This window comes from Ambystoma mexicanum, chromosome 7q (assembly GCF_040938575.1).
Source record: "Ambystoma mexicanum isolate Mex_15411 chromosome 7q, UKY_AmexF1_1, whole genome shotgun sequence".
Taxonomy (NCBI): domain Eukaryota; kingdom Metazoa; phylum Chordata; class Amphibia; order Caudata; family Ambystomatidae; genus Ambystoma; species Ambystoma mexicanum.
The window spans coordinates 406955302-406981533 of NC_090941.1; the positions used below are offsets into that span (position 1 = coordinate 406955302).

Consider the following 26232-nt stretch of genomic DNA (forward strand, 5'->3'; position numbering starts at 1 on the left):
GTAGTTGAGGACACTCAGAGTGGTTACGATAAGCTTAAGCAAATCTCCTCTCCCACATAAACGTCTCACTGAAGACGCATTTATATGAACCTTCTCGGCATACTTCTTATTGGTGAACTTCTCCGTACCCCCGCTTTGCACTCTTAAACTACGTACCAATATATACTGGAAACACTTCACCTGGTCACTGAAAATCAAAAATGTTTTAGCTAGAACTACTTATGTAATTGTATTCAAACACGCTTTTTAATGAAGTGCAGTGGTTTATTTATATCTTTTATCATCAGTGTACTTGTTTTATGGGTATCAGTCTTAAATAGCACGACCTGAATTACTTGAAGAATCATTCGAAAATGCTGTACTGAATTGCTGAAACATAGCTGCAGAGTAAGCCACAGAAGAGGCTACCTGGTAACTTCAAGGATGTGTCTCAATCCAAAAACACCAGCAAAATAGTCACTGTGCCCAGTCTTCTGCTCTTACCCATAAAAGGCAGCACTCAATCTTCCTACAATTTCTACCTGTTGTATGAACTGTACCCAGTGGTCCTTGAGCCCTCCGAGGAATCTTGGGAATTTGTTCCTTCTCCAAAGGAGGAGCCTTCCCCCTTGTGAGGCTAGGGAGGAGAGCCCACTCCACAACACACTCCGTAGGGGGTCAAGGCAAGTGGGATCTCACCGGGAGAGACTCCACCTTTGGGGACAAGGACTGCCTTTCCTGTGAGGCACTCCCTAAGAAACCTTCTAGTAATTCAAGGAAAGGAAAGTAGGAAAAAAAACACCAGAAGCTTTGTCCACTCCTTTAAACGAGAAACCCCTGTTTAATGAGACAAAGAAGATCCATGCAGGAATAAACGTGAAACAAACAGAAGAGGGAAAATGAGATTCCACCTGGGGAATCCCACTACTACGTCATAAAGAGAAGAGTAGGAGGCTGGACCAAGAGAGAGGAAGCCAGCGTGATACAAAGTTGCTTGCTGGCTTGTAAGCGTAGAAGAGATAGAGGAAACTACTGAATTAAATACCCGACGTAAGGGAGACCGAGAAGGGAGGGAAACGGATGCTGACACCAGGCATCCGCATCCCGAAGAGGAACAGAGTGGTGGCGTAAACACAACCTAAGTGTAGTGGAACAGAGTTCCTGGAAATAACGCTGATACTGCTTTGCCCAATTTAACGCTCAAGCTACCGACAAGCGAGAAGTCAGAGTTTGCACGGAGAAAAGCAATCAAGAACTCAAAGGAAGCCATTCTGATGAACCGGAGAGAAGTTTCCAGCAAAGACATAAGCCAGGTGACGTTATCTCTGAATAGAACAGGTAACAGGCAAAATAGGAGACCCGGGAGGCGGGCAACAAATCATTATTGAAACGCTCGTACTCGTCACAGACGAGACGAAGTATTGATCTGGAATGAAGAGAAAGAATTCTTCACCGTTCATGCTTGTTGTAGCCAAGATAAAACAAAGATGTTAAATGAAGTGAAAGAGAACCAGTATTGGAATGCTTATACTAGTCATAATCGAGATTAAGCATTAATTCTGAATGAAGTGATTGAGAATCATTATTGGGGAACTCTTTCTGGTCCCAGTCAAGATAACAGAGGGAATTCCAAACTGAGAATGTTCTGCATAAAACACAATTGGACCAAGAAGGTCTAACTAAAGAAGAGGGGTATTTTAAGAAAGGAAAGCTTGAAGAGAAATTGTAAAGAAAGAAAAAAGGGTAAAATACAAAAGGGAACAAGACATTGTGAACTGCATGGAAAATGTTAGATATTCTGAGGGGAGAGCCCTAATCAACAAATAAAGTTAAATAGGAGAAATACAAATGAGATATGGCAAGAGAAGAACGAAAGAGAAAAGGAGAATCGCTATACAAGAGAAAAAAGTCAAAAGTTTAACCAAACTATAAAAGAACTGTATAAACTGATAAAAACAGTTAGCCGGAACTACTTAAGGATCCACTACTTAAGTGAACTGTCTGGAAAGTCCAGGGTTCAGGAGAAGGGAGACGTGTTCCTGGTTTCAGTGGTTATAATAGTAGTAGGGTTAGTTTGGACGTTGGACAGATGCGAATTTAGACACTCGCTGACAAGCACCTTAGTTGTGCTGGCATAGGTAAAGATAGGCATTTCTTCTTTCCTTTATTAAAATCAGTGAGATGGAGAATCAGTGTCTGTGTCCTCTTTCTGACCCACTGCAGCCCACTGTATTGCTCTTCCTTCAAGCCTTTTTCTACAGGTTAGAACATGGTCTCACTGCCAGTCGGGCCACCATGCAGAAAGGGGAAGCTCAATCTCCATAGTAACAAGGAGTGAAATGCACCAAGTACTGCTACGGAGAATAGTTTAGGGGCAACGCGTTAGCCTTGGAAGCAAGATGATAGGAGCAACACAGGTTCGAACCCCGGGTCCGCGCCTAGAAACCTCTGGGTATTAAGGGTGTTATAAATAACCTATTGAAATAAATTAAATAGATACCAGCAAGATCCTTGCAACACAAGCAATGAGCAGATGAATGGTAGTTACAAAGACAACTCATGCATGTCCAAGAGCACATATGCAACTCATAAAATACTTGGCATGTGCCATTCTATCTGCATCCCACTAGATCACCGCAGTATGGCCAGACACGCTTTTCCCATTATACATACAAATATATATATAGTTGGGCATGCAGCAAAATCTTAGGCAGCACATGGTGCTTTCCAACATACAAAGGTTGCCTGCGTGTTGCTAGGCAAACGCATTGTTGCTGCATGCCTTGCGGTACTTGCAACACAATAGCTACTTCATTACCGGTCGCTTCTCAAACTTTGGAATTCAAAGAACAACACGTAGTAAACAACCAAAATAAACTTGCAAAGAACTGCCTCAGCGAAACACAGTAAACCAGAGCCACAAGTTGACATGTGTCATAGATGCAGGACAATAGCGATGACAAAGACTACTGGAACACTGTTACACATGTATGAAGAATATTATGTTCTTGGTAATACCATTGTATACAGGATGCAGGGCCAGTTATCGACATTACATTTTTAAGTCTTGCGTTCTACTGACTCTCTGCAGCGCTGCTCCTCTGTTGGACCAAGGGAAATGACAGCAGCAGACTGAATAATTAGCCCAGCAGCTACCATTTCTTCTGATGCATAAGATACAATACTTAGGTAGTCAATATGTCCCTGTTCGTTAATTGTAAAGGAAACAAGGGAAGAAAGTCAAGTCACAATTATTGTTGCCATTTGTTAATATTAACTCACACCTCACCAGCCAACATTGGGCCATCTGAACATGCACACAAACGCAACATATCCATACTTGTGGATCCTACAGGACACACCTTTTCAGAATTGAGACATTTTCATTTATGTCATGCTGGTTTCTAAATGGCTGAACTTCTATAGACTAACAGTGCTTAGCAAAAATGTTATCATTGCAGCCCCTTTTGTGGAGATAACCACAATGGGTGGAAAAAGGAATATGCACATTGGGGGACATAATGGGCAATTAACTAATCCAATTCCAGACACAGCCTGAAACACGGGCTGGGACAGGGAGACTCATGTACATATGCCAGATTGAGATATGCCGTAGAGGCCCAATTCGGAAGGGAAATGGACCTCCCAGAACACTCCCCCCTGGAGGTCAATCTATTTTCCGGAAAAATTGAGGGAAAGTAATAACAAAACTATATCAGGAGAAAACGTACTATCCAAGATCTCAAGGATACTGGGCCTCATAGTGTCGAGAGATCCTAAGATGCTGTTATTACATATACGAGGGGGCTATGAAGGAAAGAGATGGGAGGAGAAACTGGTACATACCGCAACAATGGGGGTGAAGAGGGATCTAGCAACAAAATGGGGGACTCCGGGAATGCCAACCATGGGAACATGGGAGATAGGAAGGGAATATTGCTGTAAAATGGAGGAGATCACATACAGGAATTGGAGCTGCATAACGAAGTATCCGAAGATATGGGGAAGTGCAACATGGTTGTCTGAATAGATACAAGCAGCCCTACAGATAATGGGTGTATCAGCCACTTGTACTCCCTAGAAATAGGCAAATACTCCCAAAAAATGTAATCACAACAGAAAAAATAGTAAATAGACACCCAGGAACTTGTGCCCCTGCTGTCACTCAAACAGCTCCATGGATATGTTTGGACCAGAAGTGCATGTAGTAGCACAGGGAGAAACTGCTATTATTAATGTCTGATAAGAAGAAGTAAACGTGTATGTTTAAATGTGCATGAATATCTAGGTACAATGAAATAATTATTACAAAAACATTTCTGTTTTCCAGTTAAAACATTACTTCCATTGGGAAATGGACTCACATTTTTACTTCCCAAAAAATCATTTTTACTCCCAACATTAAAACATTGTAAAATACTCTTACTTCAAAATCTTATCTGGAGCATTAGATAAAAGGTCTGGAATACACACCATACAAACGAGTACAGTGGATGAAGATTGAAGGGAGGGGAGATAGACGGACAATGATGTATGTGGGAATTGGGAATTGTGATGATTGTGTAACTAACAATATGATCATTACCATTGATTTAAAGGAAAAACTTAATAAAAACTTGATTATAAAAAATACATCACAGCTCCTTATTAATTAAGGAATACATTCTGCCTATTGCAAGGAAAAGGAGGTGAGTGAAAGTATTAAAAAGGTATTTTAAAAAAGCCAACCGTTTGGCTGATTTACAGCTGTCGTTTGTGTACTCACCAGCTATTACAACTGCATCCCTAAGCAATATTGCCACATTCCGACGACCGTTGCCAGGTGGCAACAGCCTTTGGCCCAGGTTAATAGGCCCCAATGTGGCCATGAACATGTCTAATAAGCACATATCATGACAACTGAACGGCCTGTGGAGTGGATGTATGGGAAAATAAACATTGCTGCTATGCAAATGGATTATGGGGTTCCAGGGCGAGCCCCTCATTTCCATGGCTAGATGAGAGGGAACATATGTGAGGAGATGGCTGGAGCAAACAGGCAGCCTATCCTGAGTGACATGGCCACAGAAGAGCTGCGGACTGGAAGGCAGGGATGAGGGAAGGTACAGATTGAACAGCAAAGAAGAGCGACGGAGCCAGAAAAGGCTGAAATTGGAGCACTCGGAGATATGGAGTCAGTTACACAACTTGAAATGCAGGCTCTCTTTGTAGATAACGCCCACATTCCATGCACACGGATTGACTGGCCGGGATCCCCTGGGTGCCAATTGTCAGTTACCTGCCCTACATGCTCCAATAAAAAGTCAAATAATAATGGTAATGTATTACACAATGTATTGACAACTTTATTGTTATCAAACATCCAGATACTCACTTTAGCAGGTATTTGCATGAAAGAAAAACACTCTCTGTTATGAAAGATACAGGTTGTTAGCATAGCAGTCTGGGTTCAATTATGCCCAATAAGGGCAGCAGTGCCAGGTTACATTATGCCCACAAGGCACACCAAGAACACATGCAATTATGTTCAGTTAGTACTGCACTGCCACACAGCAGTACACCAACTAAGCCCAGCAGTGCTGTATTCGACTTTGTCCAATTAGCAATGATAAGGGCAGAGAGGGGAAGGCCATATTCCATTTCGCACAATAAGCATATTGAGACCAGGTCTTTCAGCCATGTGAAATCAGAACGTCGGAGCATGAAAAGCTGTTGGTTTGTGCACTTGAGAAGATACATTAGCTGGGGTGCAAAGGTATGGGCTACACCAAATATGACACCTAGATTTCTGACTATGTGGGAAATAGAAGTGGGAAATCCAAGACTAAGGGGCTAGTTAATTGGATTTGCCCAAACACAAGGACATGTTATTTGGCTCTGTCTACGCATTCACAGCGTTCCTTCATGCAGAGCTGGGCATGGTCTAGGTATATGGTGACATTATTATGACCCCTACCGCCAATATCAGAATTGAAATTGGGTGCAGTGCATGTCCAATTGAAATGGCTCGGCTCCAATACCTGCATTGCAGATATTAAACAAAAAGGGGTGCTGGAACGCTCCCCTGGCACACTCAACAAAATGTTCTGTGGAAGAAAAACATCACATTTCCAACTCGTGCGTGCTGGCTTTTACTGGATGGGAAGCGGCAGAACCATTCTAAGAACAAGCTGGACAGTCCTCCCCGCTTTCGTTTAAACTTTTCAAGGAGTATCGGGTCTACTTGCTTGTCTGCATCCAGAGTGATGATTTCAACTCATTTCAGCAAGCGGGAACCGAGTACCCTTTTCAGTCATAAATTCAGACTTATGATCATGGAGAATGACATTTTATGTTCAGGTAATCTTGCAACTGACTGGTGAATTGTTTTTTTTTAAATATGTGGTAGATCAGCCAATATTTTGCAGACTATTTTATCAAGAGGGGAGTGAGGAATTGTGTGTTTCAAATGGACTGGGATGATGACCTTTCAGAGTGACACATTAACTAGACCTGTGATTTGTCAGTTATGAATTTTCAAGAAGGTCTTCATCAATCAGGCACAAAATAGTTACATCTTAGCGTTAAATACTTAGAATAATTGTTCCAGATCCTTAATTTCTTCTTCCATGGATTTGAAGTGAGTGAATATGGGTTACAGCTGGTGGAGGTACAGGGGGCAGTTGGGGCTCTTTTTGTGAGGGATTTACAGAAGTTTGCGATTTAAGATTTTAAAAGTAGTAGTAGCAAGCCTTTGCAGTGCTATTGAGATGAATTGGGGGATTTATTTGAATAGATTTCACTTGTCTGATTCAGCGACTCAAATATGTTTTGTTTAGCACAGTAGGCCTCTTTAGCTTGCATAATGGTTTTGTGGCAGTCTAGTGTGTATTTTACATCGCAGGTTTCGAGCAATGATGCCACTTATGGGCATTCCAAGTTTTGACTTTTTTTCTCTATTCTGCTATTTTTGCCTTGGAGTCTATTTTTGTGGGCTTCAATTTCAGGAAGAGCCAATTTCTGTAGTGAAGTTGCAATCTTGCATAAGGGTCTTATTGTAGGGTTGTGGGTTTCTTTGAAATATGTGCATGTTTTCGAGAAGTAAACATTTCAAGTTGCAAGCCACTAACCAGGCATTATAAGTCACTTGCTCCCTTAATTCTCCACATGCACATACTGCACCATTTCCTACATCCAAAGATGTTGACATTCTGGATTATCCAGCTGTTCAGAAACTGTAAGGCCAGCCCAAGAAGTGGTTATCATATCCCAGAGGACAGGAGATCATTACTGCGATGAAGGGGATTGTGAAATTGATATAAATTATCAACATTCTGAGTGGAGTGTGAGATGAATCTGATGAGGTCATGTGAGGAATCACCCACGCAGACCTGGTGGCGAGACCGGGGTTCAGTTGAGCGCGTAGTGTAGCCGTAGAAATCTTCCTGACAATGCAACTCCCAATAGTACCAAAGGACTGTTTGAAAGGGGAATTGCCCGGAAAATTTACGGTGAGTCGGAACACAGCCGCCTAGACAGAGAACACAGTGTCAGGAGTTGGGTTCACGAAGCAAACAAGAGCAAACAATATCTGAGCAAACCAAAGTACTCGCGTAGTGGGATACCTCTGGGCAATGATTGCAAGTCAGACAGAGCGGAAGGCCAGAGATATCCAGGAAACCAGTCTTGGTGCTTGTCCGTGAAAATGTTCCAGCAGTGGAAGTGGAAACCCAGAAGAAATAGGAAGTCCGTCCGAGGAGCGTGGTTCCAAAATAAAGACAATCCAACCTAAACCTGTACCCGCCAGCACGCGGACGCCTGTAGGGAAATGTAAGTCCGTGACAAGTTCCCAAAGTAAACGCGTTCCGTGTGACAAGTCCCCAAAAGTGAAAAGAGTTCCTTTCTGGATGAAGAGGAGAGTTCGTGCTCGCGAAAGGTCCGGGGAAAAAACAGATGATTGATTCTGTGTAACAGGACGTGCAGCAAGTGAGTTCCGAGGCGACAAGACAGAAAAACGTAAGGCAAGAGGAATGGTCGTTCGTTCCGAAGTCAAGGAATACAAAGTATCAAGTATGAGGCCAGGGGTGTCCAATATCAATCCGTAGGGCAAAAACAAGGTCGTGGTTCAAGGCAACAGGTAACAACAACAAGAGAGCTCCAAATGACAAAATTCAGAAGCAGCGTTCTATGGTCAGGGCAGAGATTTATACAGAGTCACGTGACCGCGAGGGGAACGTTGCACAGGGCGTAGTCGTGCACGTACGTGCTCAGGCAACCAGCGTTTCCAAGGCAACCCCCAGCGTTGTCTGAGGGTTTGGAAACGTGAGTAGACGAAACGCTTCGGCTCCAAAGATCTCGGGGATTCGGGACTTGCATGTTTAGCATAACGTTTGGCGGTACGGGGAGCTGGTTTCCTGACAGTATCCTCCCCCAAAGATGCACTCCCTCTTACACACACCCCCGCCCCCCCCCCCGAGAGGCCAGAAACCGAGCCAAAAGAACTGGAGCATGCAAATTAGATTCAGGCTCCCAGGTGCGATCCTCGGGACCATAACCCTTCCAGTCAATAAGGAAATACCGAACACCTCGGGAAATCTTAGAAGCAAGAACAGCCTTCACCTCATACTCTTCCTCACCCTGTACCCTGACTGGAGGTGGACGAACGGGGAGTCTGGTCCCTTCAGAACAGGGTTTCAAAAGAGACACATGAAAAACCGGATGGATCTTCCATTTGTCCGGTAGTTCTAGTCTAACTGCAGACTGGTTTATGATATCCTTGATCCGATAAGGACCTACGTATCTGGGTTTCAAACAACTTCTCGTGGGAATACGGAGGTGCTTGGTAGAAAGCCAAACCAACATACCCGGGAGATAATCAGGCGCGGGAGACCTATGTCGGTCGGCGTTGTCCTTAGAACGTTCCTGGCCTTCTTTTAGACGAGAATGTACCTGTTGATGCAGAATTGTAATGTCCCTAAGACTGTCTTGGACTGCGGGATTGTCTGACAAGACCGGAAGATCCAATGGCAAAGAACGTGGATGGTAACCATACAAGGCGAGGAAAGGAGAAGTATCTGTGGAAGTGTGAACCGAGTTGTTATATGCAAACTCGGCTGCCACTAACACCGACAACCAGGACTCTTGATGCTGCATAGTCAAGCAACGTAAGTACTGCTCAAGAGTGGCATTCAATCGTTCCATCAGACCGTCTGTTTCCGGATGATAAGCAGTAGAGTACCTCGCATCAACCCCCAGGGACGTGGTAAGGTGTTTCCAGAAACGCGAAGTGAATTGCGAGCCTCTATCGGATATTATGATGTCCGGTAGACCAAAACAGCAGAAAACGTGGCGAAGAAACAGATCCACTAATAATGGTGCCGTAGGTAGACCTTGGCATGGAACAAACACGGCCAGTTTAGAGAAAGAATCGATCATCACCCATATGGTATCAAAGCCCTGGACGGATGGGAGTTCTGTGATAAAATCCATAGATGATATAGTCCATGGTTTGCGCGGAACCGGAAGGGGACATAACAATCCCATGGGTTTCATGGTTGTGGATTTACACTGGGCACAGACGGCGCATGTAGAGATGTAATCCGAGATGTCTTTCTGCATTGAAGGCCACCAGCACCATCTCTTAAGTTGCTCCAAGGTCTTACGCAAACCGGAATGGGCTGAAATCAAAGAGTCATGACCCCAATGTAACGCTGTTCGTATGGAATCAACATCTGGAAGAAACAGACGACCGTTGACATAAGGCAATGTGTTAACAATCATCATGTTAAAGCGCTCTATCTCCAGAGGATTCCCCGAAACCCATTTTCTAATGGAATCCTTTAATGAAGGCTTCAAGGTACAAGAGCATATGACCTGATTAGGTAACACCAAGCCACCAAAGTCCTTGGGATAGGAGTTATCCCCATACCTCCTTGAGAGTGCGTCCGCTTTGGAATGTAGAGCTCCGGGACGATATGTAATCTGAAAATTGAACTGTGAAAAGAACTTGTGCCACCTGGCATGCCTGGCTGTGGTGCATTTCACTGACTGCATAGCAAGAAGGTTACGATGATCAGTGTAGACCTGAACCGGAGTATCAGTACCCAGGAGGTGATGTCGCCAAACTTTGAAAGCATCACGCACAGACAACAGTTCACGCTCGGTGACAGTGTAGTTCGTTTCATATTTGGTAGTTTTCCTGGAATGAAACGCCACAGGATGAAGGAAACCCGTGTCCTTGCAATACTGAGACAACACCGCACCAACTGCTTGATCCGAAGCATCAGCCTCCACGTAGAACTGTTGCATAGGCTTGGGATGCTGGAGGACTGGTGCGGAGGTAAATGCTGTTTTGAGGTTGTCAAAGGCTGTTTGTGCTTCCTCCGTCCATTTGAACCCGTTCTTAGGGCTGGTAAGGGTAGTCAATGGGGCAACAACGGCAGAGAATGAGCGTATAAAACGTCTATAAAAATTAGCAAATCCTAAAAAGGACTGCAAGGACTTGATAGACGTAGGAGCAGGCCAATCCAGTACAACCCTTACTTTGGAATCACTCATACCAACTCCCTGGTTCGTGATTTCATATCCCAGAAATTCAACATGCTTGGCATGGAAGATGCACTTCTCTAATTTCGCATAGAGATGATGGTCTCGTAACCTTTGAAGCACTGTGGAGACATGCTGAACATGAGTATCATAATCAGGGGAGTAGATCAGAAGATCGTCAAGGTATACAATGAAGTATTGTCGAGTAAATCACTGAAAACATCATTGATAAAATATTGAAACGTAGCTGGGGCATTGCTTAAGCCAAACGGCATAACCAAGTATTCATACAGGCCATACTTAGTTTTAAAAGCCATCTTCCATTCGTCACCCTTCCGCATTCTGACCAGGTTGTAAGCGCCCCGTAAATCGAATTTAGTGAAGATGGTAGAAGAACCCAATTGGTCTAAAAGAACTGAGATAAGCGGAATTGGGTACTGGTTACGAACGGTGATAGCGTTCAATGCGCAGTAGTCGATGCAAGGGCGCAAATCGCCTTCTTTTTTCGGGACAAAGAAAAGAGGCGATGCAGCCGGAGAACGTGATGGCCTGATAAAGCCAGAAGCCAAGGACCTGTGCAGATACTCCTATAGCACTACATCCTCCTTTTGGGTTAGGGAATAGACACGACCAGAGGGTACAGTGGCATTAGGAACCAAATCGATGGGACAGTCATACTGTCGATGTGGTGGTAGGATCTCAGCGCCTTTCTTGTCAAAGACGTCCTTGAAGTCTCTGTACTCCTGAGGCAATACCATAGTCATGACTGCTCCAATGACCAAAGCGGAATCCAATAGATGAGTACTGGGTCCCGAAGATGAGGATCCTAATGTCCCACAAGACGTAGCACAGAATTCTGAATGAAAGGATACTGTCCCTTTAGCCCAATCCACTAACGGATTATGCTTCCTTAACCAAGGCAACCCAAGGATGAGCTTGAATTGGGGTGCTGTAATAACATCAAAGGCTATGGTTTCGGTATGACCAGAGGACGTAGTCATAAGGAGATCCACCGTTTGTTCGGTAACCAACCCTGATAACAGAGTCGTGCCGTCAATGGCGTTGACCAGTTCGGGGGAAGGCTTGGGAATCAGAGGAATACCATGGTCCTGAACAAACTGACTATCAGCATAATTCCCAGTAGCCCCTGAATCCAATACTGCATCAACAGAATAAGAAACCATTGAAGGAGCGAGAATGTCAACAGTAATGGGAAACAAAACCATGGTATCAGAGCCCGCATTAGTGTGACTCGACAAAGGGGCTCCCTCTACTGCCAAGCTTTGTAGTTTCCCTGTTTCCATGGTTTCTTGGGGCACTGTCTCAAGAAGTGTTCCGAGGAACCACAGTAATAACATAAATTGTTCTTCCTGCGGGTCTCTCTTTCTTCAGATGACAGAGGAGCCCTGAGGGTACCTATCTGCATAGGCTCCGGCGTAGCATGGCTCTGATCACTAGATACTGGTGTTGGATAGGGAACCAGACTCTTTTCCCCTTTGCGTTCTGCCCTTTGTGCATCGATTTGAAGAACCAGGTCCACCAATTCAGAAAAAGCGGCAGGAACCACGGGCACAGTGGACAAAACATCCTTCAGTGAGTCTGAAAGACCTTTATAAAACAGAGCCCCTTTCTTCGCCTCAGGCCAATCCGTCTCTGCTACCAGTTGGTTGAACTTGGCCAAGTAGGACAATAAGGGCATATCCTTCTGTTGTAAGGAGAGCAGCTCCTGATCTGAGGCTTGGGACTTGTACCGAGTGTCAAAGACACGGGACATAGCAGAAATGAGGGCATCGCAATCGTACAAAAGATGGCTACCCTGTTCCAATAAAGGATTAGCCCAGACCGCTGCTGTTCCCCCAAGGTAGGATAACACAAAAGCCGCCTTGATAGTGGCATCAGGGAAAGACGTAGGACGACATAAGAAATGTAGCCTACATTGGTTGATGAAAGTGCGGAACGTCTTCGGATCCCCCATGAAACGTTCCGGAGGGGCCAAGGGAAACTGTGCCGTCATGTAAACAGGCGGGTTCTCTTGTCGAGGAACGCCTGCCCCAAGGGCAGAAGCAGAAGGAGGGGCACTAGCACCACCACCTGTCTGTAAGTTAACTTGCAGGGCGTCGACCCGAGGCTGGGTGGCATCATGAGCCGCAGTCATATCTGTGCGTAAACCAGCGACCAACTGAACCAAAGCTGCCAACGGGTCGTCTGCAGCTTCCATCATGGTTAATTATACGGCTTCTGAATATGTGAGGAATCACTCACGCAGACCTGGTGGCGAGACCGGGGTTCAGTTGAGCGCGTAGTGTAGCCGTAAACCAACAAACAATAGTGGGATGTGAAGGGGATTGTGAAATTGATATAAATTATCAACATTCTGAGTGGAGTGTGAGATTAATCTGATGAGGACATGTGAGGAATCACCCACGCAGACCTGGTGGCGAGACCGGGGTTCAGTTGAGCACGTAGTGTAGCCGTAGAAATCTTCCTGACAATGCAACTCCCAATAGTACCAAAGGACTGTTTGGAAGGGGAATTGCCCAGAAGATTTATGGTGAGTCAGAACACAGCCGCCTAGACAGAGAACACAGTGTCAGGAGTTGGGTTCACGAAGCAAACAAGAGCAAACAATAACTGAGCAAACCAAAGTACTCACTTAGTGGGATACCTCTGGGCAATGATAGCAAGTCAGACAGAGCGGAAGGCCAGAGATATCCAGGAAACCAGTCTTCGTGCTTGTCCGTGAAAATGTTCCAGCAGTGGAAGTGGAAACCCAGAAGAAATAGGAAGTCCGTCCGAGGAGCGTGGTTCCAAAATAAAGACAATCCAACCTAAACCTGTACTCGCCGGCACGCGGACGCCTGTAGGGAAATGGAAGTCCGTGACAAGTTCCCAAAGTAAATGCGTTCCGTGTGACAAGTCCCCAAAAGTGAAAAGAGTTCCTTTATGGATGAAGAGGAGAGTTTGTGCTCGCGAAAGGTCCAGGGAAAAAACAGATGACTGATTCCGTGTAACAGGACGTGCAGGAATTGAGTTCCGAGGCGACAAGACAGAAAAACGTAAGGCAAGAGGAATGGTCGTTCGTTCCGAAGTCAAGGAATACAAAGTATCAAGTACGAGGCCAGGGGTGTCCAATATCAATCCGTAGGGCAAAAACAAGGTCGTGGTTCAAGGCAACAGGTAACAACAAGAAGAGAGCTCCAAATGACAAAATTCAGAAGCAGTGTTCTATGGTGAGGGCGGAGATTTATACATAGTCACGTGACCGTGAGGGGAACGTTGCACACGCCGTAGTCGTGCACGTACGTGCTCGGGCAACCAGCGTTTCCAAGGCAACCCCCAGCGTTGTCAGAGGGTTTGGAAACGTGAGGAGACGAAACGCTTCGGCTCCAAAGATCTCGGGGATTCGGGACTTGCATGTTTGGCATAACGTTTGGCGGTACGGGGAGCTGGTTTCCCGACAGGTCATCACTCCTTTCCCAGAGGTAGCCTCTCCTCATGTGGCCAGGGGACGCAGCTGCTACCTGATCCGGACTATGTGGGTGGCTATTTGAGGGAGGACCACATGGGGTGAGGCAAACCTCAGGGGGGTGGAGCGACATCATTGGGCAAGTCATGGTATCCCCATTGCCTTTTTGGGATACACCTTCAGTAACTCAGGCCCTCATGGCATATTGTGGCAGTAACCCTCAAAAGTATCCAACACGCAGTCATAGAACTTTTAAACATCCTGTTGTTGCATCAGTGACAAGGACTGACACAAGGAAAAGAGCAACCAGAATGAAGATTGCTCCGCTAGACCAAAGTGAGTGGTCTAGCTGTTGGAGAAATCCAATTGGCTCCAAACTACTCCCTTCAGTAATGCAGGAGTTCAAAAAAGGAGCAGTGGAGAACTGCAAAGAGATTCTACCGGCTAGCGACTGCCAGGGAAGCCAAGCTGTCAGGTGGACATGGGAGCAAAGGGGAGAGGGAGAGGGAGAGAGAGAGAGATTGGTTATTCTTTAGAACTTTTTTTTGGTGGAGAGAAACCTGAGGAAGGGAATCATTCCCTGGAACTGTGAACATTATCCATTTGGAACTTGTTGAATTTATAGCTTTTTGTTGAACTTGAACATTTGTGCACTTTTTCAAGCCAAAGACAATACCCAAAACACCTTTGAATTACTGGGCTGGGAAACGATGTCAGAAACAGGACCTTTTTTGCTTTGGACATCTTGACACAGAAAGGCTCTTAGTTTTTGGTTGAAGTAGGAAAATAACTCAAGATTGTGGACATCAAAGCATTTTCCAACCCCTTTATGATTTAATACAAGTTTATGTCAATCACCATGAGTCCTCTGTGCCCGTCGCTCATTCCTGGTTCCTCACAAGTGTTTCTGGAATTCTGTATAGATCAAATTGGTAATATGGCTTAGGGCTCCTCCAGCCCCTGGATTTATTCTATTCTTGTATGGGGTATTTTTTAACCACCCTTAAATCGTAAAAAGTAGTAAGTAATGGCAGCGTCACCAAACAATTGTATAGTCAGGCAAATTAGTAGGCATTGGTTCCTTTTCTGTGATCAATTTATGTTAGTCAATGATGTGTTTAGGGGACGTTTGGCTCCTGATTGAGCCCATCTTTACGTATGGCTTGGTCACCAAAAGTGCATATTGTTCAGATGAAGAGAGCGAGTAAGAGGGGTGATGATCCCAGGCCCTAGTGATAAAAACATGATGAAATGACTGTGGTGGAACTGTGGAAGGAGGTGTTGTAGGCTGAACTCCTTTTATGGTAGGATGTTCTTGATTGATGTTATGGGGTAAAGTGAGGTGGCCATTTTATAAGGTTTGTGAACAGCAGTGGAAGGGTTTAGAAATGTTCTGCTTCAAACCATAATGGATTAGAGTGTGGTAGCAGGAATAGCACAGTAGCACTTACGTTTTGATGAAGATCTGATACAAGTGTTGAGCTTGATGACGTTTGGATGACTTCTTGGATTCTCAAAGCTTTGGAAAAACTGTTCATAGAATCAGAGATACCTGTTGATGGAGTGAATGAAAATGTTGCCACTAGTTTAGACATTGAATATGTGCCTTTTGTGGGACTTTGAATTTCCAGCTGCATCCAGTTTGAAGCCTTCTTCCAAGCAGGACCGGATGGCGTTGTCACACATGGCCATGGGAAACTGGAGCGCTCCGATTTTGTTTTCTTGGCTTTGCACATTGTCATATACTGTTAATTTAATTTCAAATGTTTCTGCAAACATCATACCAATCACATAGCTTTTACCGAGATAAGATTAGCCTCACAAATGAGCATGTCATTAACTAAAATGTCATTTGAATTAGAAGGTATTTGTATCTGTAATAACCACCCATGGGGTATCTAAGCACTCGTGCTACCAGACTAAACATTTATAAAGAAACAGAGCAAGGGGTATGATCAAGAGAAACATTTTAAGCTTTTTTTCTAAAAGTGTTAAGAGAACTAGTGCTCCAAATGTCAAGAGGAAGGGTATTTCAAAAGGAAGCCCTAACTTCAAAAGAGAGGCACTGTGCTTTTGTATGTTTGAAAAAGGTAACACAGACTTTAGTTTGCTGGAGAAAAAAAATTAGCAAGGGGAACGCAATATGAGGGGAAAGCAGGAAATATTTGTTAAAAACAAAAGAAAGAGGGATGCAGTGCAGGAAGAATGTTTTGTTATAGCCTGGGTGCATGTCCCTATTTATTTATATTTATCTGTACATTTATAGCAGCGCACGTAGTCCATGGGAATCTACACTTGTCACAGGGAAATAGACAGGGGGGGGGCGGTAAATGTCAGTTAAATAGCAAAATTTTGAGCTGCTTTCTATAGGCAATGTATGAGAGTGCGTCTCTCCGGTGTTGAAGTAGCTTGTTCCACAGTGTTGGTGTCCGGACCTGGGAAGCTAGCGCCACCTGCTCTGGACCGCTTGAACCTGGGCGTAATTAGGGAATGTTTGTAGGCGGATCTTGTAGGCCTTGCTGGGGCATGTCTTTTGAGTTTATCCGCAAGGTAGCATGGTGCATCATTCGAGACCTATCGGTGGGTGAGGGACAGAATTTTGAAGTTGATTCTCTCCTTGACTGGGAGCCAGGGGCCAGCTTTTCTGGCCTCCAAGATGTGGTCCCATTTACTGATGTTGAGTACTGCCTTGAGGGTATTGTTTTGGGTAGTTTGTAGTTTGTGGAGGTTCTTTTCAGAGGTGCCGCAGAGCAAGGAGTTACAGTATTTGAGTTTTGCCCTACAAGTGCCTGGGCCACTTCAAGGCAAGTGTCTGAAGTGAGGAAAGGTTTGCTGGTGTTGATGAGCTTGATAGCATAGCCCAATGTGGAGGGAAGGTGGTTGACCTGGCGGGACATGGTCAGTGATGAGTCGAGGTAGAGGCCAAGCATCTTGAAGGAAGAAGTGACAGTGATGTTGCGAATGTCAATGGTGAACAATTCTTACACTCGAACCAGTCTGTTCTGGTGGGCAGGGGGCTTGATGAGGAGGAGTTCTGTTTTTTCATTGTTGAAGCAGAGGCTATGTGAGGCCATCCATGATTGGATGGCCTGGTAGATCTCGTTAATTATGAGAGAGTGCCTAGGGTGGTCGCCAGTGAGGTGGATGAGAATTTGGGTGTCATACACGTAGTTTGTGTACGAGATACAAAGGACGTTGAGAGGTCATACAACGGCTTAGTGTATACATTGTACAAGGTAGGGAAAACACATGAGCCTTGGGGTACTCCACAGGATGTAGGCATAGGTGGGGCAGTAGCCTCGCCGGCAAATACTCTTGAGGTTCTGTCAGATAGGAATGAGGCAATCCATTTAGTGGCTTCAGTGGAGACGTAGACTGCGGAGGTAAGGGCTTGACAGAGGATCACATGGTCTACAAGGTCAAATGCTGCTGAAAGGTCAAGAAGTAGGAGCAGCAAAAGGGTGCCCAAGTCAGTGTCATAGTCATGCTAATTTTTTCGATCTAGGAGATCTTTTTCGGTCCCATGTTTTGGGCGAAAGCCTGACTGACGGGTTCCCAAAATGTGGTGGTGTTCTAGGAAAGCCTGGATTTGTAAATAGGCCACTCTCTATCCATGATTTTCAGGAGGAAGGGAACTGTTGAGGGGACTGTAGTTGGTGGGACTGGCTGGGTCGAGGGTGGGCTTTTTGAGGAGCAGTGAAACCCAGGATTCTTTCAAGGCAGGTGAGACGGTGCAGGTGGTGAAGAAGGAGTTAATGATGGCGGTGAAGAGCGGGAGTAGGGGCTTAACACATTCTTTGACCAGGGAGGCTGGGAATGTGTCCCCCTTACAGCTGGATGGTCTGAGGCCAGCAATGGTGTTGGCGAAGGCGGTAGTGCCGATTGGTTGGAACTTGAACAGAGGGATGTCATTACGAGCTGGGAGGGGTGGGTGGCATGTCGTTGGTACAGAGGCTTGTTTAGTTTGTATTTTTGATTGTAATTGAGCGATTTTGCCTGTGAAGGTGTCTTGGATCTTGCAACTGGCATTTTTTATTTTATTTTTCAATTTATTTAGTAGATTTTCAAACAATCAGCATACATTTCACCAAAAGCTTAACAAAGAATTGAACTCAACGGTCAGTAATACATAGGTAAGTAAATTAAAGCAGTTCAAAGTATGCATAAGCACAGAAATATTTCAGAGAATGTAAATTAAACCCGAAACCACAACCAAAATAATACACCTATGCACAGACACAGAACAACACAAAAACAGAAAGACAACACACAGACTACATAAAACAGAACAAAAATAAGACTGGGGAAACTCTCAATTAATGCGCATACATACAATCAGGTAGTCGGGTCCAATAGGGGTTGCTAATCCTCCGATACACAGTCACCATTTAAGTCATTAAATGGTTTCCAAAGGGCTTGATATTTATCTGGCATTTTCTTTTGTGATAGAGGCAAGAGGGCCAAGGCTGAGATGTTTTTTCACAACGCCAGACCTATCCCTGGCAGATAACACGACAAGTGAGTACCTGGGTATGAAGCCCCATACATGTGACCCAGTTAGAGAAGAGAGTTGACCACTCACCGGTTCTAAAAACAGGCCTTTGTGTTTGTTTTTGTCTTGTAGGGGTGTATACAGTTTTCCATTACACCACGATACAGGATATATACCAGGGGCACATCCCATTATCAAACCACTGTCCCCTGAATCCCAGTAGAGGCGAGTTTGATATGAGCAATACAGAGAAAGGTTGCTTTTCCTAGACATTAAATGTTGTTGAAATTATGAAAGATTTCAGGTATTGAAACAGTTTGTAATAAGTTTACTTAACATTATTTTATAGATTTTGAGGCTCACCCCATTCTATAAAGAGGCAACATATAATGGACTGTTGTGCCCCATCCTGAGGAAGGTTGACTATACTATTTGGGCAAGGTGTTTCCTACCCACAGTGGACTACAACCGAAATACGTGTCGACAGACAGACATATGACCCCTGCAAGAAAAACAGAGGGCTAAATCTAAAAAATATAAGAGTTTCAAATTTGCATTTCCAGTTTGGACTATGTTAGGGGGACATTAATACACCCATGCATGAAATATTTGTTTTGTATGAATATGGTGTACATGAGTTATGAATGAGTTACGAACGATGGGAAAAGTTTTGTGTTGAGCCTATTGTAGCATGTTTAATTTGTATTTGATATATGGAATGAATACCAAATAAATACTATGTATTGTGAAATGTTGACAATTTAGCTGAAATCCGGTCATCTTTGTTCTATTGGTTCAATCTTGTTTTTGCAGTGTATACTCACCTGGAGAACCTTAGACATATACCAGGTACCCTTTATTTATCAGGAATACCAGACGTGCCTGCAGAGAACGGAAAACATCTTCACATGTCCATGTGCAATGTTCATTTACCAAATAATCCAAAGTTACAAACGAAATAAACATTACAATCTGGTAACTCTTACATTAAAGTTTAAGCCAGATCTCTGCCACCTGAAAGTTAACAGCCACATGCAGTGACAGACTATGCCACAGAGACAGTTTTGTGGTGCTTTCTTAGCAAGGCCTCAAATAGCAAGCACAGAGCAAAAGCTCCTTTGCTTTTAAAACATGCCTACGTTCATATACAGATCATACAAATGATATTCAGGGGAATGTTTGAAATTCCACCAAGTCCCCAACATTTTCCGGCTACTGAATTTTAGTAATTGTCGCCACTGTCAAATTGTAGCTCTACTTGTATGTCGGTGCCTGAGAAGGTGCTTTTAGTTCCTATCCATTAAATCTTTATTTTGAACCCCGATTTAGGATGAAGATGCACTAAGAACATTATTAGAGTTATTGTGCGAAAAGCAGAAAGAAAAAAGAGAAATGCATGTTATGGGTTTGCCATGAAACATTTTATTGTTAATGATTATGTTTTTCAAAGAGTGGCAAAATGCATTCATAGAATACAAAAGAAAAATGCTGAATACTAGAGTCTCTGGGAGTGACCATGCAGAGAATAAGAGACCTGTGATGAATCGAGACGATTCGTCCTCCCCAGGGGGGAGCTGGCCCTGTGGAGTCTAGGGAGGTGAGCCCACTCCGCAAGACCCTCCCTAGGGGTCTGTAAAAGTGGGACCTCACTGGGAGCGACTCCCCCCCCCCCCCAAGGGACAAGGACTCTCGTTCCGACAAGGAACGCCATAGACAAGCCACCTTATCTGCATATATGAGACTGCCTCTCGTAATAAATAACGTCGCCTCCTTTTGTTAGGGCCCAGGCAATGCTTGATCAACTGCGATGCCCGATTTAAGAGTGAACTTGTTTGTAAGAAGGACGAGACGACAGGATCAGAGAAGAGGAGAGAGCGCCATGCGCAGAGGAAGCGCTGTGATTTAACTACGCCTTGGAGGGCAGAGCTGAGTGGAGCCACGGAGCCCGCGTCAATCGGAGAAGCAGAGAATGACAGGGCGAGATGCCGGAGACCCGGCGACCCGAACAGTGGAAAAGCTGCTATCAGGATGGAGTTTGGAGGACCGACAGACGTGGTGGCATGACTACGGAAGCACCATGGTGGGCTTGTAGCCATCCAACTACGCTGACACCAGTGGAAGAGGGAGACATGTGCAGGAATTCAACAAGCGCAGTGACCTATGGCGCCTCTGAGAGCGGTGCTGTCGCGAATCCACGAAACGAGGAACCAAAGTAGAAAACCTGAGCGAGCGCCAAACCCCGAAATACCACCCGTGATGAACAAAGGTACCAGGGTGGAGGGGAGAAGGGGGGGGCCGCTGGGGCACATTATCTTGAGTGAATGAAGTTGTGAAAACTATGATATTGATGTTGGGACATTGAAAAAGGGTAAGTGCTTATATCACGAGATACCAAGGGAAGTGAGTGGAGATATTAAGCATGAGGCTTTGAGAAAGCCGGAAAGAGTATCCTGTAAGGATGGAAGAATTTACCAAAGTTAACTGTTGAAGAGAGGGGGACTCCCTGAATGAAAGACTAACAAAGTACAGAGTCGAGATTATATTTTGCATTAAAGGGATGGTCTAGTAAAAATTTCTATTTAAAAAATAGATAGCCCACATAAAAAAAATACTAGCATCCTCCGTTTTAAAGCTTCCTATGTAAAATTTTGAGCTATTCAAGCTCAAAATTCGAAAAAGCAAGCACAGGGGCGCAGCCATTTTGTGAAATGGAGGCCCTCCTGTGCTGGCTTTTGCTTTTGCGGCACTAATGAAGGAAAAGCCAGCCAGCTGTAGTAAACAAAGTCTACCGCTGGATGGCTTTCCCTTCATTAGTGCCGGGACTCGGAGGACGCGGACCGGAGACCAGAGCAGGAAAGCTGCAGCTGAATCTCGGTAAGTGCTATTTATGTTTTTTACAAAAAATAAGCACTAGCTGCGGTTTTTTTTCTAAGTTTTCCGGGCTGGAGGAGCCCAGAAAACTTAGAAATAAAACCGCAGCTTTAAAAACGTTGTATTTATGTTTGCGGTCGCTTTCGAAGCGACCGCAAACATAAATACAACGTTATTGTGTTGGAAAACGCTGCGGTTTTTCGTTCCAAGTTTCTCAGGCTCCTCGGGCTCGGAGAAGCCTGAGAAACTTGGAAAGAAAAACCGCGGCGTTTTCCAACACAACCGCGTGTGTTTCTGCCTGCTGTGGCTATCACTTTGGGTCTCCGGTGCTGAAGCACCGGAGCCCCAAAGTGAAAGCCACAGCAGGCAGAAACACACGCGGTTATGTTTACATGCCGCGTAGTGTTTCTACCTGCAGCTGATTTCCCATTTGGGGCTCTCGGGCTCCCCGTAGGGAGCCCGAGAGCCCCAAATGGAAAAGCAGATTCAGGCAGACACAACGCGGTTGTTTTCCGCAATGCCGCGTTGTGTCTGCCTGCATCTGCTTTTCCATTTGGGGCTCTCGGGCTCCCCGTGGGGAGCCCGAGAGCCCCAAATGGAAAAGCAGATTCAGGCAGACACAACGCGGTTGTTTTCCGCAATGCCGCGTTTTGTCTGCCTGAATCTGCTTTTCCATTTGGGGCTCTCGGGCTCCCCGTTGGGAGCCCGAGAGCCCCAAATGGTAAAGCAGATTCAGGCAGACACAACGCGGTTGTGTTGGAAAACGCTGCGGTTTTTCTTTCCAAGTTTCTCAGGCTCCTCCGAGCCGGAGGAGCCTGAGAAACTTGGAACGAAAAACCGCAGTGTTTTCCAACACAATAACGTTGTATTTATGTTTGCGGTTGCTTCAAAAGCGACCGCAAACATAAATACGTTTTTAAAGCTGCGGTTTTATTTCTAAGTTTTCCGGGCTCCTCCAGCCCGGAAAACTTAGAAAAAAAAACGCAGCTAGTGCTTATTTTCTGTAAAAAAAATAAATAGCACTTACCGAGATTCAGCTGCAGCTTTCCTGCTCTGGTCTCCGGTCCCCGTCCTCCGCCTACAGCACTAATGAAGGGAAAGCCACCCAGCGGTAGCCTTTGTTTACTACAGCTGGCTGGCTTTTCCTTCATTAGTGCCGCAAAAGCAAAAGCCAGCACAGGAGGGCCTCCATTTCACAAAATGGCTGCGCCCCTGTGCTTGCTTTTTCGAATTTTGAGCTTTAATAGCTCAAAATTTTACATAGGAAGTTTTAAAACGGAGGATGCTAGTATTTTTTTTTTTATGTGGCCTATCTATTTTTTAAATAAACATTCTTACTAGACCATCCCTTTAAGGGGTCAGAAAAAGAGCCTAGAAACCCCAGTAGTGGTGGTGCCTCACCCATTATAAAGATTTATCAAACACCAGAAGAGTCGAGTGGAAAGAGAGTGTAATACTCAAACTAAGAGGAAGGACTGTAAGAAACTATCTTAAGAAAACCCAATCAGGAAACTACTGAGAGTACTGATAAGCATTAGACCATCTGGAATACCATAACTATGTGCAGGAGCTCATAAATAAGACACAGATAGCCAGAAGAGACAATATTAACAACATCTTTACTACAGAATAACATTTGTATACTATATATTTATGCATTTGTTACAGTGCACACAACTATTACGTATTTCTGCGCTAGTTACATTAGGGTTCATTGGTTAGGTACAAAGGTGAGTTGCGATTTTACCTAGGAGTTGCAAGATAAAAGGGCAGTGTGGATGGCTGTATGCAAGGTCCCTTAAGAACCAGGAAGAGCCCCTGGTTTGTTTGGAGGCAGTCGATTTAAGTAGTTGTATGGTATTGAATATATAAAATGAATTTGCACTGAGCAAGGTCTGGTATCATATCGATGAATTCTTGTAGATTTGTAGGTAGTTTAAGTACTTGCCTGGTACCTCTGAAGTAGGCCCTCTTTCTGTGTGTTAAATGAGTGTGTTCCGTTACCTCTTACAAGGGATCTGTGTGGGTGCCGACAAATGTCAGAGGATGGGGTTAAACATCAAAATTAGTCTTTGGTGCTTCCTTGTGTTTAGGTAGGTAGGTAGGTAGGTAGGTGTGTGCATATGCCTCAATAGGTAGGAGTGTGCACGAGTCTAGGTAGGCATGTGCACATGTTTAGGTAGGTAGGATTGTGTGCATGCAGGTGTTGGGGCAATGCACGAGTAGGAAATCCACACTCGGGGGGTGGTTTTTAGTTTCTTTTGTCAGTGTGGGAATGAATCAAAAGTGGGGGGTGAAATGATAAGTCAGATTGTCGGTGGAGTTAAACTTTGGGTGGCTGGAGGTAAAGCATGTGTTTGTGCAGAGTGTTTGGGGTGATATACTGTGTAATTGGGTTGCTTGCAAGAATAGGAGGTGGTCTGATGGTTGTGGGTTCATCCTTTGAAGATCTATATGCGTTGGACCTTGCCATTTTGCCCACCGTCCCAATACATATAGTGGGTGGAAGGTTTGCTGGCTGATGTGTACAGAAGGTAAGTAATTGGCTTGAGAGGTTGGTGATGGTTGTAAGTGGGTGTATTTAGGGTTATATGCTAGAACAGGAGTGGATGTGCAGCTGGAGCTAGAAAGAAATTACTCTCCATTTTAGTGCGTGTAGCAGATGGAGTGGTTTCAAGAGAACAGAAGAATAGTAGTCCAATTTAGAGGCAGGTGCTGCTTATGTGGGTGAATATACTTTAAGCTATCTGATTTAGTGGCAAGTGCTTCTAGAGAAGGTGGATGCAGTCGGTTGAGGGGTGAAGAGACTTACTCAGTAACCTGTGAGGGAAGGGAACATGGAGAGGGTGATAAGAGTGGTGTGATTATGTTTAGGAATTTGAGACAGGCACTGGTGACAGTGTGTGCGTGCTAGGGGTGGTTGTGGTTTGTTACTCTTAAGTAGTGTGTTGATTCACCAGTTCTCGTCTCTACTCCCCAGAGGGGAGCCCTTTCCCATGAGGCTAGGGAGGTGAGGCCGCTACACAACTGTCTCCCCTAGGGGTGGCAATATGCGGGAGGACTTCATAGGGAGGCACTCTCCTCCTGGGGTAAGGACGTCTACCTGGGGAAAGGCCTCCATTCAACCCTGTCACAGAACCTCCTACCTTCATCGTCACCCTTTTCTCCCACCATTGATAATGGAACCATGTGTTATCGTAAAGCCATGACTGTGACAAATGTAAAACATACTGGGAAGAAGAATATGAGTAGCCATATGCAAAACCAACCAAATACTGCAACAAGGTCGCTCACTGGAGGCATGAAGAGTGGCAAAGAGACTTTCCAAGATGATGTTGACATTATGCGAGGCCAGAGTCAACAATACAAAATAGAAAGTAATAACAGACTACAGAAGTTGGATTGTGGAAGCCAGCAGCACTCAAGTCCTACCCAGGGGGGTCAAACCGGGAGGACCAGAGACACAGGGAAGCTATTCCTGCAGGCAGAGGTCGCACAGCATGGGACGCTGCTACAACGTCCCAAGAGCCAGCTGGGAGCAGACTCTCCAGAAGGAATAAAAAGTGGAGGTAGTGACATGATAGCAGAAAGGTGGACTGTGAGGTCTGCAAACTGCACTGAGACCACCCGCTGGATTCTAACACCAGGGATCCCAGAACCACTATGTAGACCAGCACACATACATATAAAACATTATTTTTTAAAAAGAAATCACACAAGCGTCTTCATAGAAATACTAATATTATAAAAATTAAAATATAAATATCACATAACTCATAAATTAAGGAAGCATCCCTCTACTAACTCAATAACTACAGTAGGAAGAAGCAAGGGAGTATTTAATCATACAAACAAAACCAAATGTAACAAAACGTTAATTAAAACACTTACATTGCAGCAACACTGCAAAAGATTAAGAAGTGCAAATGCTTCACAGAGATGTGCAAATCGCAAATAAAACAAAATTGTTTAAAGTGCATCACAAATATATGTGCAAATTGCTGGCAAACATTACATTATTTAAAATGTATCTGTAAACACCTCAAATAGCTGGTTTGGAGGCGCAATAGAAAAGGTCAACTAGTGTCCTCCTAAATTGCAGAAGTATAAATGATAGTGGGGGAGCTCTATCTGGAGGCCAATAACATTTTAATAGTGTGGGTGGGCTCTCCAGACGAGTCAATAGTTTAGACGGAAATAATAACTTTGACTGTCTCCCACAGGACCGATTAAACCAAATGAAAAAGAAAACACCCGCTAGAAACTTCCTACAGAATATCTGCAATTGCAGAAAAAAAATGAAAGCACTCACTTGTCATGTACTCGATAAGCCAGTACCAATACCAAACTCTGTTCACTGTGTCATACTTATTCAAGAGGATAGAGATACATCTGCAAGGAAACAAATCCACGAGTCAAAAATTAACTTTCAACCCCCTGTTAAATCTTATATAGACACCAAAGATCGACAGCACAACCATAGGGTCCTCTCCCTATATGCAACTAAAAAGCAAATACAGCATACCTGCATGCCTCAACTCAAGAGAGGAAGAAGCAAACATTTACCTCCAGTTTCGGTCTAATCATGAATTAATCTGCAGTCCTTACTTCAATCTATTCAAAAATAGATAAGAGTCTAAGTCAATGCTAACGCGTCTATTTCAAGTGCGACGGGCAGACGCGTATCGGACCCCATTTATGTATTTATTTATTTATTTTATTTATTGTGCATTTGTTAGGCTCTTATAAAACAAGTAAATTGTTTCAAAGCGCCAGCAGGGCAACAGGGAGGGATCATTGGCTGGAAAACAATTAATACACAGGAGAGTAAAGACAAACCTACTAGGCCTTGTGAGCATTCAGAGCATGCAAGTGCAGAAAGAGGAAGGGGAAGAGCGAA

General features: G+C 44.5%; 1 protein-coding gene across 2 annotated transcripts in view; it reads right to left on the minus strand.

Moving 5' to 3' along the window:
• Positions 1–26232, minus strand: part of TDRD3 (tudor domain containing 3) — a 1496528-nt gene that overhangs the window by 1438699 nt on the left and 31597 nt on the right. Inside the window, exon 1 of one of the 2 annotated variants that reach the window (XM_069639412.1) lies at positions 25645–25725. The exons of the other annotated variant lie outside the window; for it this stretch is intronic. The gene's annotated coding sequence lies outside the window, so the exon portion shown is untranslated. Of the gene's footprint in view, positions 1–25644; positions 25726–26232 lie in introns of those variants that run through there. 2 annotated transcript variants of the gene reach the window in all.